The 15,697-nt window shown below is 35.3% G+C and overlaps 1 pseudogene; it reads left to right on the plus strand.

Moving 5' to 3' along the window:
- The first annotated feature begins 10,480 nt into the window (after window positions 1–10,480).
- LOC133304810 (uncharacterized) lies at window positions 10,481–11,233 on the plus strand (annotated as a pseudogene).
- The last annotated feature ends 4,464 nt before the right edge of the window (window positions 11,234–15,697 follow it).

Raw genomic sequence — 15,697 nt, forward strand, 5'->3', positions numbered from 1 at the left:
ACGACAACCTATACAATCACGTACAATCATCAGGACACGTCAAATAACGTCAAAACGCAAAAATCACAAAATCCCCCATCGTCCCTTGATGGTTCGGCCAAATGAGTGTTAAATTGAGATTTATTTTTCTAAATTTTCTTTCTCATTTTATTATGCTTCATTAGGTTTCCAAGAGGCCAATTCAAGTGTCGTTTCGCCACTTTCGCGTCAAATCACATCAGAACGCGAAAACCGCAAAATCCTACCCACCCTCCTTGGTGGTTCGGCCTTGGTAGTGTCAATTGGAGATTTATTTTTCTAACCTTTCTTTCTCATTTTATTACCCATCCTTAGGTTGCTTAGAAGCAGTTCAAGTGTCGTTTTTCCGTTTTACGACATTTACGCATCGTTTTGCTAAATAATTACTCTAGGTTCAATTATGCCCACTAAACACAAGTTATTATTTTTCTATTGATTCTAACACTTTCCAACCACCACACAACCCATCTAATCACCATATAATTACACAACACATCATCCAAATGATTTTTCAACATCAATTCCTCATTTTTCCCACAATGGCCAAATTGCAACCTATGACAATTCAAAGGATTTCTTTCCATTTTCAATCATTCCACTCCACCTACAATCTCATATTATATCATCATATAATCATACAACAACTCATCAATCAAAGCCCAACAAAATTTCAAAAATCAAAGTCATGACATTCCACAAATTTCTAAGTTAAATTTTCATAATTTTCATCAATAATTTTCATGGCACTTCTAGCTCTCACACATCATTCTAAGACATTATCATCTAATACACATTTTCCAAATTGAGCTCTCTAACAACACAAATCACAAAATCCCCCTTTAGGGTTCATGAAATCAATCCAACAATTAAACCATCAAAAGTGTTGAAACTTACCCACGGGTCCCACGCCACCTTACGCGACTTAAAACTTATCCGGATTTCTCTACGATTCCACTAGATGTCCGTAAATTCACAACCTATTTAGAAACTCTTATTTTTAACATTAACCATTCTCCTTTAATTATACTTGATTAGGTGAGTTCAGAGTTTTCCGATCGTTCGGAGAAAACACTGTTTTAAGCTATTGCGCGCGCCGTTGGCACGCTTCCCCAAACTGACTTAATTCCATCAAATATTATCAGAAATCATATTTCCTAGTTCTATAGACCATTTATAAATCAAATTTGAAACCTAGAGATCAAAACTCAACTGGAACGTTTTACGGTGCAATCGTAATGCTGTATTTTTACCCGCGAAAAACACTATTCACTGATTTTTCTGAAACTTGCCTATCCACTCAATTTCTCGTTCTGAATCCATTTCCAGGGTTATTTTTATCAACTGAGACCTTTTACTCAATAATTTTATCTTCCTAAGGTTGCGTGTTGGCTAATTACCGTTTTGCCCTTTCTTTGTATTTTGGCCTCATCTTTAGGATTTTCAGTAATCCTTCACTTAATCACTCACTTAATAGTTTAAACACTTAATTTACAATTGTGAGGTGTTATAATCACCCCACCTTTTAGAATTTTGTCCGCAAAATTAACATCCTAACGAACCCGTAACACGGGTGTAATCTGAGAATCTCATCTTTCACTTTCTACTAGCCTCCTTAGGCGTACATCTTTACAATTTTTACTTTCGTCACAGGAACAACCTCAGTTTTGTGGTATCCATCGTTACCCAATCCTTCCCAAACTTGATAATCTCGGGGATCTGACCCCTTAATTTATTATATTTCCACTGTTTCCTTAAACCACTGTTGCATTTCCGTTAATTGCAGTTCATAATATACTCATTTTACAACTTGTCACTTATGGTACTACGACCTTTTATTCACAATACTTTAAGTTTTCCATGGCTTACTGTTGCACTTTCACGAATTTGTAGTTAATTTATAATCACATTTCATTTTGTCTGTTTCACTTTATCTCATTCTCCTCTTTATCTATTCTTCTGACCCGCGGTCGTTCTCAAAAGCATCTAATCGTTTTCGTAATAGGCTCCCATCATTCTCATGTATACTTACTAGTTATTCCTGGAGTATTTTCAACTCCCACTTTCTTTAGTACTTAACTCTTTTCGCTGTCCTCACTGTTTCAACCATCCCTAAACATACCAATCCTTTCCATTACTGTTACTACTCTTATCATTTCGTTGTTTTCTTGGCTTTCACCCAAGCACATACTTTCTAGTTTCAAAGGCACTTTGTCGTACCCTACAATTCCGACTCACATTAATCTCTATACTTATATACTTTATTTTCCTCGTCACGTGTCTTCACCTCTTCTTTGGTACTCACAGCTATATCTTCCTCTTTGTGATACGAAACTAACAATACTCATAATAGTTTATATTTTCGATTAGACCTATAAGGTTTTTCGACCACAAACACTCTCATGAAATTTCCCATCTACAAAATCATATCCATAATTTACACTCCTTGTTAAACTCTTTATTAACTTAACCATCTCAACTTTATCAACTCAATCAGCTCAACTCCATAACTTATCCCTCACAAATTATGAACACAACACTCATCAATGATCACCACATCGGGGCATCATGCTTAATATTTTCACCCACTAACTATTTTCAACTTTTATTCCACTCCGACGTTGCAACTTAACCATATGTTCCACTTATTCATACTACTTTTCCGTAATCATCGTCATTTAATCCTGGATGTCAAACTCAAAACACTGTCACCTTACAGTTTTTACTAACTTTCACCAAACACCTTGCGACGAATCAGTTTCCAAACCCATTTCACTATTAACTGATGGACCACTAAAAATGCCATGTCTCTCACATGCAAGTCTCATCCTATAGGAATCTTTGAAACTTCATTATCAAGTCACATAAAACTAAATCCATCCCTGCCACTACTTATACAATTCCCCACTGATTGGTATATCGATCTTTCAGAATATTCAAAGCTACCACAAACACTCGGCCATATCTCATTAATACTTAACCAAAACAACATCAACATTGTGCATCTTCCACACACTTTCCACCATAAGTGGCATATGCGATTATATATTACACTCCTCAATCCACTCTATCAGTACAGCCAAGCCATCAACTTTTAGGCAACCGATCGCAATTCCAGTTTCCAACTATTATTACACATTTGTGCTTGATTCCATCACAGTTTACCTTTTATAAGGGCTAATAATTCTCCGTTTTAACCTGAACTCTTGATCATCACCAGCCTTCCTAGAAGGACACTCACTCAATCTGTCAACGTCAATCCCGCTATTATCTCTTTCATCATAAGGCGAGAATTTCAACAAACTTACTACCTCACTTGGAGCCAAAATTACTTCATCAGACTTACTTTACACCCACAATAGTGCTTCACTATCACACTTCAAAAATTCTTACACACTGTGCCTCACCTCTTATATCCAAATTCGACCTATTATTGTTCATTTACAAATATGTAACCGCACAATTTGCGTTAATCACATGGAAGAACTCTCTCAATACAGTGGGTAACGACATTCACATGTTTAACCTCTCGAGCTCTTGCTGTCCTCATGGCCCCAGATGTATTGACCCACCGATCAGAGAATCCACCTATATGATCACTGCCGTAATAATAACTTACCACTAGTTGTCCATATTCAAGGGGCATCCCCCATATGTTTCTTCTTTGTGCATTTATATGAAATATCTCTACTGTACTAACAGTTTCACCAATGCGGAACACTTCCTCGTCTCATATTACTTATATCAAATACTAATAGTCTCCGGGAACATAATCTGCACGGAGATAGTTATACACTCTGGGCACATAGGCCGCACAGGGATAGTAATATCAAGTCTTATAACGTGCACACAATGCACAAAGGAATTCATATTTATGACACATCTGTATATAACAGCAAACGTGTACCCAGTACACAGGGGAATCCATACTTATAACATATCCGTATATAACGGCAAAACTGGTACTCCGTACACTCCAGATCACACATGGTCCCAGTCCATTTGGTGTCTGTATCATCTCTGTATTTAACAGCAAACTATCTTTGGTATATTCACATGAGACTCTCCCCAATCATATTAGTAGTAGTGGTATAATCTACACCTGTTACATATAAGTCAATCCATTTTACTCTCTCGTTTCATTCTTTTCACTGATAGTTTACTTTTTTTACTTTGACTATCCACTTGGCATGGTCCATAACATAATCTCTATTCCATGAATCCTACATCTTCTCAAAGTTCTGTACACATCTCCCATATACTTCCCATCACACAGGGATCTTCTAAACATATTCGTCCTATCACAGAGGACTAATTTCACCTCAATCCGTGCACTGGAAATATTATATCAATCCTTGCACTAACACTTATACCTCAACTCATTCACTAATCTTATCATTTTTGTTTTGACATTACACATTAGCTCTTTTGCTAAACACATAATTCCACACTCTATGCACCTTTGACAATTCAGTTCTCTTACTAACAACTTAATTTCATACTTTATTGCAACCTAATTCATACAGTAATCACATGATTTCACCTTAGGTTATACATTAGCTCATTCTCCGACCATACTCTCTCACTTTGTGATAGTACAACAATCACTCATAAAATCCTGTCTTTGTTCTAATCCATTGTCTGCTACAGCTCGCATAAGCCTATACTCAATATTATAAAGCAACCCATCAATTTTCCTAATCACTTCCACCCTTAGTGGTTGTAGAATATTCCTTACATTGAAAATACCTCTACACAGTCTATCAATCCATATTAAATACCAATGATTTCACAAGCACACTACTAATAGTAGTACCTAAATATAGACCACAAGATTATAATTCTTTACAATTTTCCTTACTGTCTTACACTTAACTATACAATTCAACCATACTATTCATTTATCACTGATAAGTCTTTCAATTTGAATCAACGTTCATTAACCACATTAGTGCCTTCATAGTACATTTACCTTATGCCATCCATGACGATTTTCTCATTTTCTTCCTTCTACTCCTACTTCATAATTATTTCATCTCATCTATGTTTACTCAGTACTAACTCCTTATGGATTTCAATGCCATATTTCAATGTTTCTCAATTTAACACTTCACTAACATGACCAATTTTTTAAATTCCACTCCCTTAGGATCTGATATCAAATATTCCATTTGTTTCTCTTCATTAACCATCCAATTCATTCGAGTGTACACCATCTGTCCCTGTCTCATAACTTCTAATCAAACATACATATCTGACTCATGCCTACGCATATCTATTCTCATCTCTCAATAATCCCTCAGGTTCTAAATCTCTCACCTTGATGAAGTCTATTCACCAAGTGCACTTGTACATACTATACTATACAGTTATTTGGATGTTTCACCAATGCCATCTTCATACTATAGACTCATCTCAATTATATATATTTATTATTCATAGTATTACAAGGTTCACCCATGCAATACCGTACATATCATCGATTTGTTTGCAACTTTCACTTATAACATAGTTTTCCTTTCACTTTCAACAAAAGTCAGACAAAACATTAAGTCTGTTTTCCTTAAGTCTTATAACCTTCACTTGTACTCACTGCCATCTCTTGTCCGTGGAGCAGTCAATACTGCAGCCACAACATCAGGCTAAGAACTTACACTCGGTGCTTCAGGGTTGCCATGCAGGCTTCTTACGATGACCACGCATGTAACACAAAGGAATGGGTGGATCAGACCCACACTAAGGAATCACATATGCAGTAATCGATAAGAATCTACATACAACGATGTAACACACTACACAACTATACACTATCAGAGTTCCCTAACAAAACTGCTCTAATACCATAAAATGTAACAGCCCGTTATACACCGGTATTGTTAACATTAATATGATATTAAGCGCAGTTACAATCACAACAATTCATTTATAAAAATACGAATAAACTTTTTCCGATTATTACGCGAGCATTTAAAACAATAAAAAGTGTAATAATTAAAAGCTGTGATCGTAACTGAAAACTATTGCGGAATAATTACTTTAACTACTTTTACTTCTTACTTTACTTATTATAAGTTACTAAGGGGTTCCCATAAACCCACTTAGCCAATTACTAACTTTTACGTTTTTACTAACATCTCAATCTTCAAAATGGCATATGGCACGTCCCTATCGGACATCAGTGGAGGGAGATATGCTCTCCCGAAATTCACCTAAATATGCCAATTCTACAGAAAATTCGCCAGAGTTTCCTTTGTTTGTCCTTAAATCCCCAAATTTGTACAAGCTCATTTATGCCTCAAATGTACCTAATGATCGCATAATAATACAGTAATAATCCAATGGGTGGCACACACAAGGACCAACAACGCCTTGGGGCACTTACAACCCAATCCAGTTTATAGTTATTACACAGTTTATACTATATAACTCACATTATAATCCTTGCTTGTTTCAATCACAAAGGTCCCATTTACATGTAGTTTCACAATATAAGCATATAATCATAACTCTAACATAGGCCTAAAATCCTTCCATCTTAGTACATCATGCATCTCTTTTACATTTACAACATATACTTAAATATTACAACTTACGACTTCAACTTCAAATTACCCTTTACAATATTACAACTTCAATTACAAATTTAAACATAAGTTCAAATGATACAAACTACTAGACTTAGGCATGCCACAAGAACAAATATGCCAAATACTGAAAATGCTCCTCTATCACTCTGCGGGCCTCTTGCCTGCTGCTCCAATGCCACTGGTACATCCTGAAATAAATGTCCCGAGATGGGGTGAGATATACGAATATATCTCAGTAACCCAGAGGTTCTGGAGAAAAATCCGCCCAATGGTTCACTTCGATGCATATAAGTAGAATAAAACAACCACTTTGAAAACGGGATATAGCAAGGGATTTAGAGAAACTGGGGAATATTGGGATACAAAATACGACGATGCGCGATGGTAGCTACCAATACCACGCACGCCGTGGGCACATATAAGCCTATGGGTCCATCCAGGGTGTGTTCAAATAACCACCACCAAGGTACCCTTTCCATCCATAACACCCGAGACATTCCTAGTGTGCTCCTATCTGGATCACACACTATGACCCTCGGTCAACTGGAACTCCCTCTCGGAGACCTATCCAGTGGAAGTCCGCACTGCCCGAAGGCTACACTATCTATTGGCCAGTGATCTGGTACATATAGTACCCTCATAAATGCTAATGCATGCTCATGTTGTTCTACACTACTCATACACACTTCCTACCGTTGCCATCAACTGACAAGGTGGAACATAAAAGGGGAACAAGCCCCAGTACCAAGAGGGTACCTTAAATAGTTTTCTCACTTATCTCCGCAGCAGCTTAAGTTCCAAGTCTGCTACTCAACATAACGCCTACACATAGGATGTTCCCACTTACTCAAAGTTCACAAAATGCATGCCAATTCTCAAATTTTTTTTTTTTTTGATAACAGCCAATTCTCAATTTTACATGCATAATACAATCACTTACCTCAATCCACTTGGTCCAGGACCAAGGGAAATTCACTAATTCACTGTTCAGGATTCAAGTCGACGTACGACAACCTATACAATCACGTACAACCATCAATACGCGTCAAATAACGTCAAAACGCAAAAATCACAAAATCCCCCCATCCTCCCTTGATGGTTCGGCCAAATGAGTGTTAAATTGAGATTTATTTTTCTAAATTTTCTTTCTCATTTTATTATGCTTCATTAGGTTGCCAAGAGGCCAATTCAAGTGTCGTTTCTCCACTTTCGCGTCAAATCACATCAGAACGCGAAAACTGCAAGATCCTCCCCACCCTCCTTTGTGGTTCGGCCTTGGTAGTGTTAATTGGAGATTTATTTTTCTAACTTTTCTTTCTCATTTTATTACCCATCCTTAGGTTGACATGAGGCCAATTCAAGTGTCGTTTTTTCGTTTTACGTCTTTTACTCATCGTTTTGCTAAATAATTACTCTAGGTTCATTTATGTCCCTAAACACAAGTTATTATTTTCTATTGATTCTAACACTTTCCAACCACCACACAACCCATCTAATCACCATATAATTACACAACACATCATCCAAATGATTTTTCAACATCAATTCCTCATTTTTCCCACAATGGCCGAATTATGCCCTAGGGAATCCCAAATGATTTCTTTCCATTTTCAATCATTCCACTCCACCTACAATCTCATATTATCATCATATAATCATACAACAACTCATCAATCAAAGCCCAACAAAATTTCAAAACTCAAAGTCATGGCATTCCTCAAATTTCTAAGTTAAATTTTCATAATTTTCATCAATAATTTTCATGGGATTTCTAGCTCACACACATCATTCCAAGACATTATCATCTAATACACATTTTCCAATTGAGCTCTCTAACAACACAAATCACAAAATCCCCCTTTAGGGTTCATGAAATCAATCCAACAATTAAACCATCAAAAGTGTTGAAACTTACCCACAAACAAGTCACCAAGGCTCCACCAATTAATCCCCAAAGAAAGCTGGAACAAACCACCACCAAACTCTAACTTTCTCCCAAATTTTCGTGGCTGTCCAGGTCAGTTTTCTCCCAAATGAGAGAGCTTCAAGACTAATGGATACCACCAATGTGTTTGGAAGGTGATTTCCAACAAATTTCAAGCCAAGAATCGATCGATTTGGTGGAGAAATGACCAAGTTATGATGAATTGAAGATTTTGCATACAAATGGTGGTGGAGGGGGGCTGCAGCTCGATTATGCAAAGGGAAGAGGGGAAATAAGGTGATGATGAATAGTGAAGGCGAGGTGGATTAAGTGGGGTTTAAGTGGGGTGGGTCCCACGCCACCTTACGCGACTTAAAACTCATCCGGATTTCTCTACTATTCCACTAAATGTCCTTAAATTCACAACCTATTTAGAAACTCTAATTTTTAACATTAACTATTCTCCTTTAATTATACTTGATTAGGTGAGTTCTGAGTTTTCCGATCGTTCGGAGAAAACACTGTTTTAAGCTATTGCGCGCGCCGTTGGCACGCTTCCCCAAACTGACTTAATTCCATCAAATATAATCAGAAATCATATTTCCTAGTTCTATAGACCATTTATAAATCATATTTGAAACCTAGAGCTCAAAACTCAACTGGAACGTTTTACGGTGCAATCGTAACGCAGTATTTTTACCCGCGAAAAACACTATTCACTGATTTTTCTGAAACTTGCCTATCCACTCAATTTCTCGTTCTGAATCCATTTCCAGGGTATTTTTATCATCTGAGACCTTCTACTCAATAATTTTATCTTCCTAGGGTTGCGTGTTGGCTTATTACCGTTTTGCCCTTTCTTTGTATTTTGGCCTCATCTTTAGGATTTTCAGTAATCCTTCACTTAATCACTCACTTAATAGTTTAAACACTTAATTTACAATTGTGAGGTGTTATAATCCCATTATCCTATCACCAAGAGATAAAGGATAAACTACTTATCATATCCTTCAACAATTACACTCCTATCAGGACTCTATACCTACAGGTAACCCCTTATATAAATAAAGGTTAAGCTTATCAGGTACAAACTTTGAATCCCATACTCTCTTGCTTATCAATATGCACACAACCCACACCTTCGACTATATACCAGTATTCTTTTGCATAGTGATCTGTTACCTCTTGCAGTGTCTCTTCTATAGACTCTCGCGAGCGTACCGATCCAAGATACAAATAAAAACATTATGTTGGAGATTTTGATCCTATTGGATTAATTGAACACATATTAAACAATAATATAAGATATTAATTTTATACAAAAAATATTTTGTATTAAAAGTTTACCAATTTAAAAATTAAGAATCTTAAATTTGTTCTTCATACAATTTATACCTCTAAAATAAACTTTAAGGTACGTTAGACTTTTACACTTTCATTAAAAAAAATCAGATTGAACTTTAAAAAAAAAAAAAAAACTGTAATAAGTAATAGGTCAATAGTTTCCATAATAAATTTATAACTATTAATACAAAACCTAATGCAACCTACCTTATTTTTACCTTTATTTACTAATAATCTACAATAAAAAAAATCTTCTAAATCCAAATTTATGGATTTTGTCTAACACCTTTGTTTAGGTATAAATTCATCCCTTACAAATACATCTCTTAGAGAATAAAACGATAATTAAATATTTATCTATCTATATATAATATAAAAAGTTAATTTACTATTTTTATTATCTAATAATCGTTTAAAATTTAACTATTTCATTATATATCTACTTTTTTTAGATTTTGACTTGTCGTTTATTTCTTTTAGTTTTCATCTTTTCCAATCTTTTACATTGATTATTTTTAAATAGAAATTAAAATGTATTCATTTTCAATAAAGGAAAAAAGTATACCTAGGCTAATTGGAAGGAAGTATAGTGATTCCATGCATTATTCAGAATGATCTACAATTGCGGCCATTCAAGGTCATTCCTGGTATTGATGACAGACCCATTATCGTTGTTAACTACAAGGGTGAGGAAAAGCAACTTGCTGCAGAGGAAATCTCATCTATGATCCTATCAAAGACGCGGGAGATTGCACATGCATTCTTGATATCACCGGTAAAGGAACCGAACCTATCCGAACCAAACCAAACCGTTTTCAATCGAATAGAATCATTTTTGAACCAAACCGAACCGGTTTCGAACTGAACCAAACCGAATCGGTTTTGAACTAAATTGAACCGTTTTTGAACTGAATCATTTAAACCAATTCGATTCTGTTTTTCAAAAAATTCAGTTCAATTTGACTCATGCACAACCCTAGAGGTAGTTATTACTGTGCCTGCTTATTCCAATGACTCTCAGCGTCAAGCTGCCAAAGATGCTGGTGCCATTGCTGGTCTCAGTATTATACGGATAATCAATGAACCAACTGCTGCAGCTCTTGCATATGGGCTTCAAAAGAGAGCTAATTTTGTTAGAGAATGAAATATTTTCATCTTTGATCTTTGTGGTGGCACTTTTTATATGTCTCTTCTCATAATTAAGGATGATAACTTCAATGTTAAGGCCACTGCTGGGTACACTCACCTAGGAGGAGAGGATTTTGATAACAGAATGGTGAACCATTTTCCATTGGAATTTAGGAGGAAGAAGTAAGTGGACATTAGTGGAAACCTAAAAGCCCCGAGAGAGAGATTACGATAATGAATGAAAAAAAGGAAGACTGTCAACTGAAGAAGTGGAGAGAATGTTGATGGAAGCTGAGATTTACAAGGCTGAAGATATTAAGAATAAGGTTAAAGCAATGAATGCATTGGATGAATATTGATAACTCTCCAAAAAAGAGTTATTTTTGGGCTTAATTGTGATATTTTGGTACCATGATTGCATATAATTATCTTGATTTTATATGATTAATGCATGAATTCTATGATTTCACGATTTAATTGAGAATTATGTTAATTATGTGTATTTGGATATAAATGAGCATTGGAAACATTTAATACACTTGTTATTTTACTGCAGGTCCATGTTGTAGCATTGGAAAGCAGTGCTGTAGCAGTGCAGATGCGGTCAGCAATGCATCATCACCAGCAAGCTATGGATCCAAGCCCAATTAGCTAGAAGAAGTTTTTGAACGTGTAATCAGAGTCCTGAGCTGGCTATGCGCTTTAAAACATTCAAAGGATCACCATTAAAGCTTTATTAAATCAGCGATTACATTTCCAAATTCAGACCTGAAACACAAAATGGAAAGAATTTGATGAGATATGCAGCAGCATTATGCGCTGTCCCTGATCAGCGCTGCAACAAATAAGGAAAGAATCTCCAATCAGTGCTGCAGCAAAACACAGCTGTATCTTCAATCATAGCTGCAGCAAATAAGGAAAGAATCTTCAATCAAGCGCTGCAGCAAAACACAACTATATCTTCAATCATAGCTGCAGCAAATAAGGAAAGAATGCTCTGTCAGCATTACAACAAAACAGAGTGTCATCCTTATCCACTCACACGACAGATTTGAATGAAGATTTACATGGACCTGAAGAGCTATTTGAGGCCCAGAATATCAAGTATATAAAGGAACAAACCCTACACGCAGAAAAGATGCTAGAAATGCTACACATGCTTTAGACATTCAATCAGATCCTAGAGAGAAAGTGGGGGAAACACATAGAGAGAATTTGAGGGTTCGTTGAGAAAAATTCAAGGAATCAAAGGGTGAGGCTAGGGTTTGGTAGAGAGATCATCAAATCCGGTGGATCCCTACACTATTCCGGCGGCTGAAGCAAGGATGATGGTGGTGGAGCCTACAGTAACTGCGAGAGCAGTGCTACAGCAACGCCCCTATTTTCTTTACTTTAGTCTAATGGAATCTTATTCTTTCCTTGTTGTTTCTTCCCACCCAAGTATGGGCTAAATTGTTAAGATTGGGTGATAGAGCACCCTTATTGTAATGTAGTCAGTATTGCTTTAACTTTGTTACATGATTTTCCTTTCATTTGCTTAATAAAGTGCTTATTTTTATTCTTGTTGACTTATCGAGAGAGAGCTGCAAGATAATTAGGGTTTGGGCTATAGAGATATAGGTGAACTCAGAAAGTTATTAAGCATTGTGGTTTAACTAATTTAATTAGTTAATTGTGGGTAGAGAGATCATTCACACCACAAAATCAAATGGAACTTGCACTTAATGATTCATAACTATGTTGGCCATAGAGGTGTGGGACTTAGTATACATGTAGAGTTGGTGAGAGCCCTTGCATGCATTAGTGTTCTGGTTACTGAATGGATAATTGCTGTAGCATGGTTACTGCATTCTGGTGAAGTTGCAATAATGGGGAAATTGATCCCAATCTATCTTTAATACTTGGAAAACCTATTTTATTACTGCATTCTTTTAGTTAATTATTAGTTTTATTGTTTAATTAGTCATTAACCTCTTCCAAATTATCTTTGTTACCTTGATTGCTTCACATTGATCCCAACTTTATAGTTTTCTTCGTGGGAACGATATCTGGACTCACACATGCACTTTATTACTTGTTGACACGTGCACTTGCGTAATGTGTGATTGATAAAGGGGTACACAATTGCACAACAAATATGCATACATGATGGAGAAAGAATTGAAGGATTCCTTTATTAGTGCCAAGATTTTACCTCAAGACAAGCAGAAAGTTAGGGCTGCAATTAGAGTAGCCAAAAAATTGCTTGATTGTAACTCGAAGGCAGAAACATATATGTTTGAGAACCGTACGTCTGAACAAGCAAAGAGCATTTTTGAAACAAATATAATCGTGTTATACTGTAAGAAATTTCGTAAAATAGGATTATATGACATTAGAACACCAAAAAGTGTAGGCTTACTTGTTGAAGACATGATTCACATGATTCTTGATTTCTTGAAGGCTTTCTTGCTCTTGTTTGATCTGATGCTCTTGCAAGATTGGAAAGACTAGGATCTTCCTCTGCAATTCACACTACTCCCTTATCACAACCGTCGATGGGGCAAGTTGTGGAGTAACGGTTTTCTAACACGTTGTGAATGCAGAGGGGACCTAGCCAAACTTATTAATCCTAGTCCCTTACCATCATTGGGCCTATGGGTTAGGCCTACACTGTTACCCACACTAATCAGTTTACAGATATCCAAGCCCAAACAAAAGGATCACTTAATTAAATGGACTTTATACTGCACCCCCATATGGATCATGAATTAGCCCGTTTTTTATAAATAAAAAAAAACTACAATTGATTGAAGCCCACAATTATTATAAAAATTTCTAACATTCTCCGACTTGGGCAAAATCAATTGTAAAATAAAATTTTAATTTAAAAGAGAAAAGAAAAACAAGTTATTTGAAAACGACTCTCGGGCTAAGGACTAATTCTTATAATGTGGCCACATTTTAAGAAAACACATGATCCAAGGTGCGATATCTGAATATGACTCCATCCAACTAAAATCAAATAACATTGAATCAGACAGTGATTATACCCTTACCGATATAAGACCTTCCATGGTCACAAATGTTACTTGACTCCGTCGACTAATCATTAGTGTGGAGTGTAGCAAGAAAATAGCATGCCAATATGATCCAACAACAGCCAAACTGCTATTTTCTCTCTCAGTCCTCAAATTTCTCTCAAATGCCTTAAAGCCAGAGAAATTTCATGGTTTATCAAAAAACCATCATATAATCAAATATGGTGTCGACTACGGGCCTTATAGTCCTAACAACACCATTATGTCTCAAACTCTCATATAGTGTCAACCACAGTCATGATGGTTCCAACGACACTGAGTTTCAAAATCATGCCTCAAACTCCAATTTAGTTTCAACCACAGGCATGGTGGTCCTAACAACACTGAGTTCCAAAATCTTATTATCATGCCTCAAACTCCAATATAGTATCAACCACAGGCACGGTGGTCCCAACGACACTGAGTTCCAAAATATCTCACAATTGATAAACATAAATACATGTACTCAATATATACAATAATAAAACTAAATCCTTCTCCATTGTTCAAAATAAAATTTATCTGTTAAATACAAATCAATTATATCTAAAATAAATTGTTCAACATGACAATAAAATAATAAATGATTCAAACTCCCACTAATCAACTAAATCAAAGGAATTCACAATGCCCATATTCTTCACATGTATTTTTCATGGGCCTAAATCATTTGGTTAGAGAGTCAATCAATATTCTCAACCACTAATTAAGTCATTCACATACAATACAAGAAAATGAATTTTTCTCCCACCGACCTTATTATAAATATACTAACAGAAATTATTTTCATCATAGCTCAAGAAAATCACTATCTCATCAGATCACCATTAATGTAAAATAAAATCCATGTTGATTTAAAAAGGATATAGAATTCAAAATCCTCCTCAAAAAGGCCCTATAGAAAATTCATTTCAAAATAAACCCATATCCTCACATTAAAAACTAAGCAATTATCTCTCACTGACTCCACAATAACTTCAAGATCACATAAAATCAATCATATCTCTCCCACTAAAAAACACGTCAAGTTGTTATCAAAAAAAAAAAACAAAAACACGTCAAGTATGTTCTCTATATTAATTATAGGCTAACATGCAATGCCCTATCAAGATCAAAATTCATAAAATAAAATAAAATATCTAGATCTCTTCTCCATTAATCATAATTTAATCCAATCAACAATACTATTATGGCATTGTTATCGTTCATATCAAAAGTATATTTATTACATAAATGCAATTATATTAATTATGGGCAGTGATGTAATTTTAACGAAATAATTAGCTTATTATAAACTCTCCTTTGGACAAAGTACATAATACATAATTATTTCACATTATTTGAAATTTTAACTCAATGCAAATTTCAAAATTAATGCATACAATAACTTCCTTTAGGCAGATAATTGCAAACAATAATTTTTATTAATAAAGAACCCTGACGATTTACAAATAACATTCTGAATAATCATACCTAAATAATATGAAAAATCTTATAGCATATGTTTTCCAAATTCATATTGCATTTACGAAATTATAATTTGTATTATAAATTTCAATCTCCAATATCAGCAATTATATATCTTGGCTCACGAATCAAACTTAATTGGCAAAGCACATAAAATCTACGCTAAAATTAGG

The sequence above is a fragment of the Gastrolobium bilobum genome, unplaced genomic scaffold (assembly GCF_033153095.1).
Source record: "Gastrolobium bilobum isolate Gb01-03AN ecotype WA unplaced genomic scaffold, APGP_CSIRO_Gbil_v1 utg119755, whole genome shotgun sequence".
In the NCBI taxonomy this organism is placed as follows: domain Eukaryota; kingdom Viridiplantae; phylum Streptophyta; class Magnoliopsida; order Fabales; family Fabaceae; genus Gastrolobium; species Gastrolobium bilobum.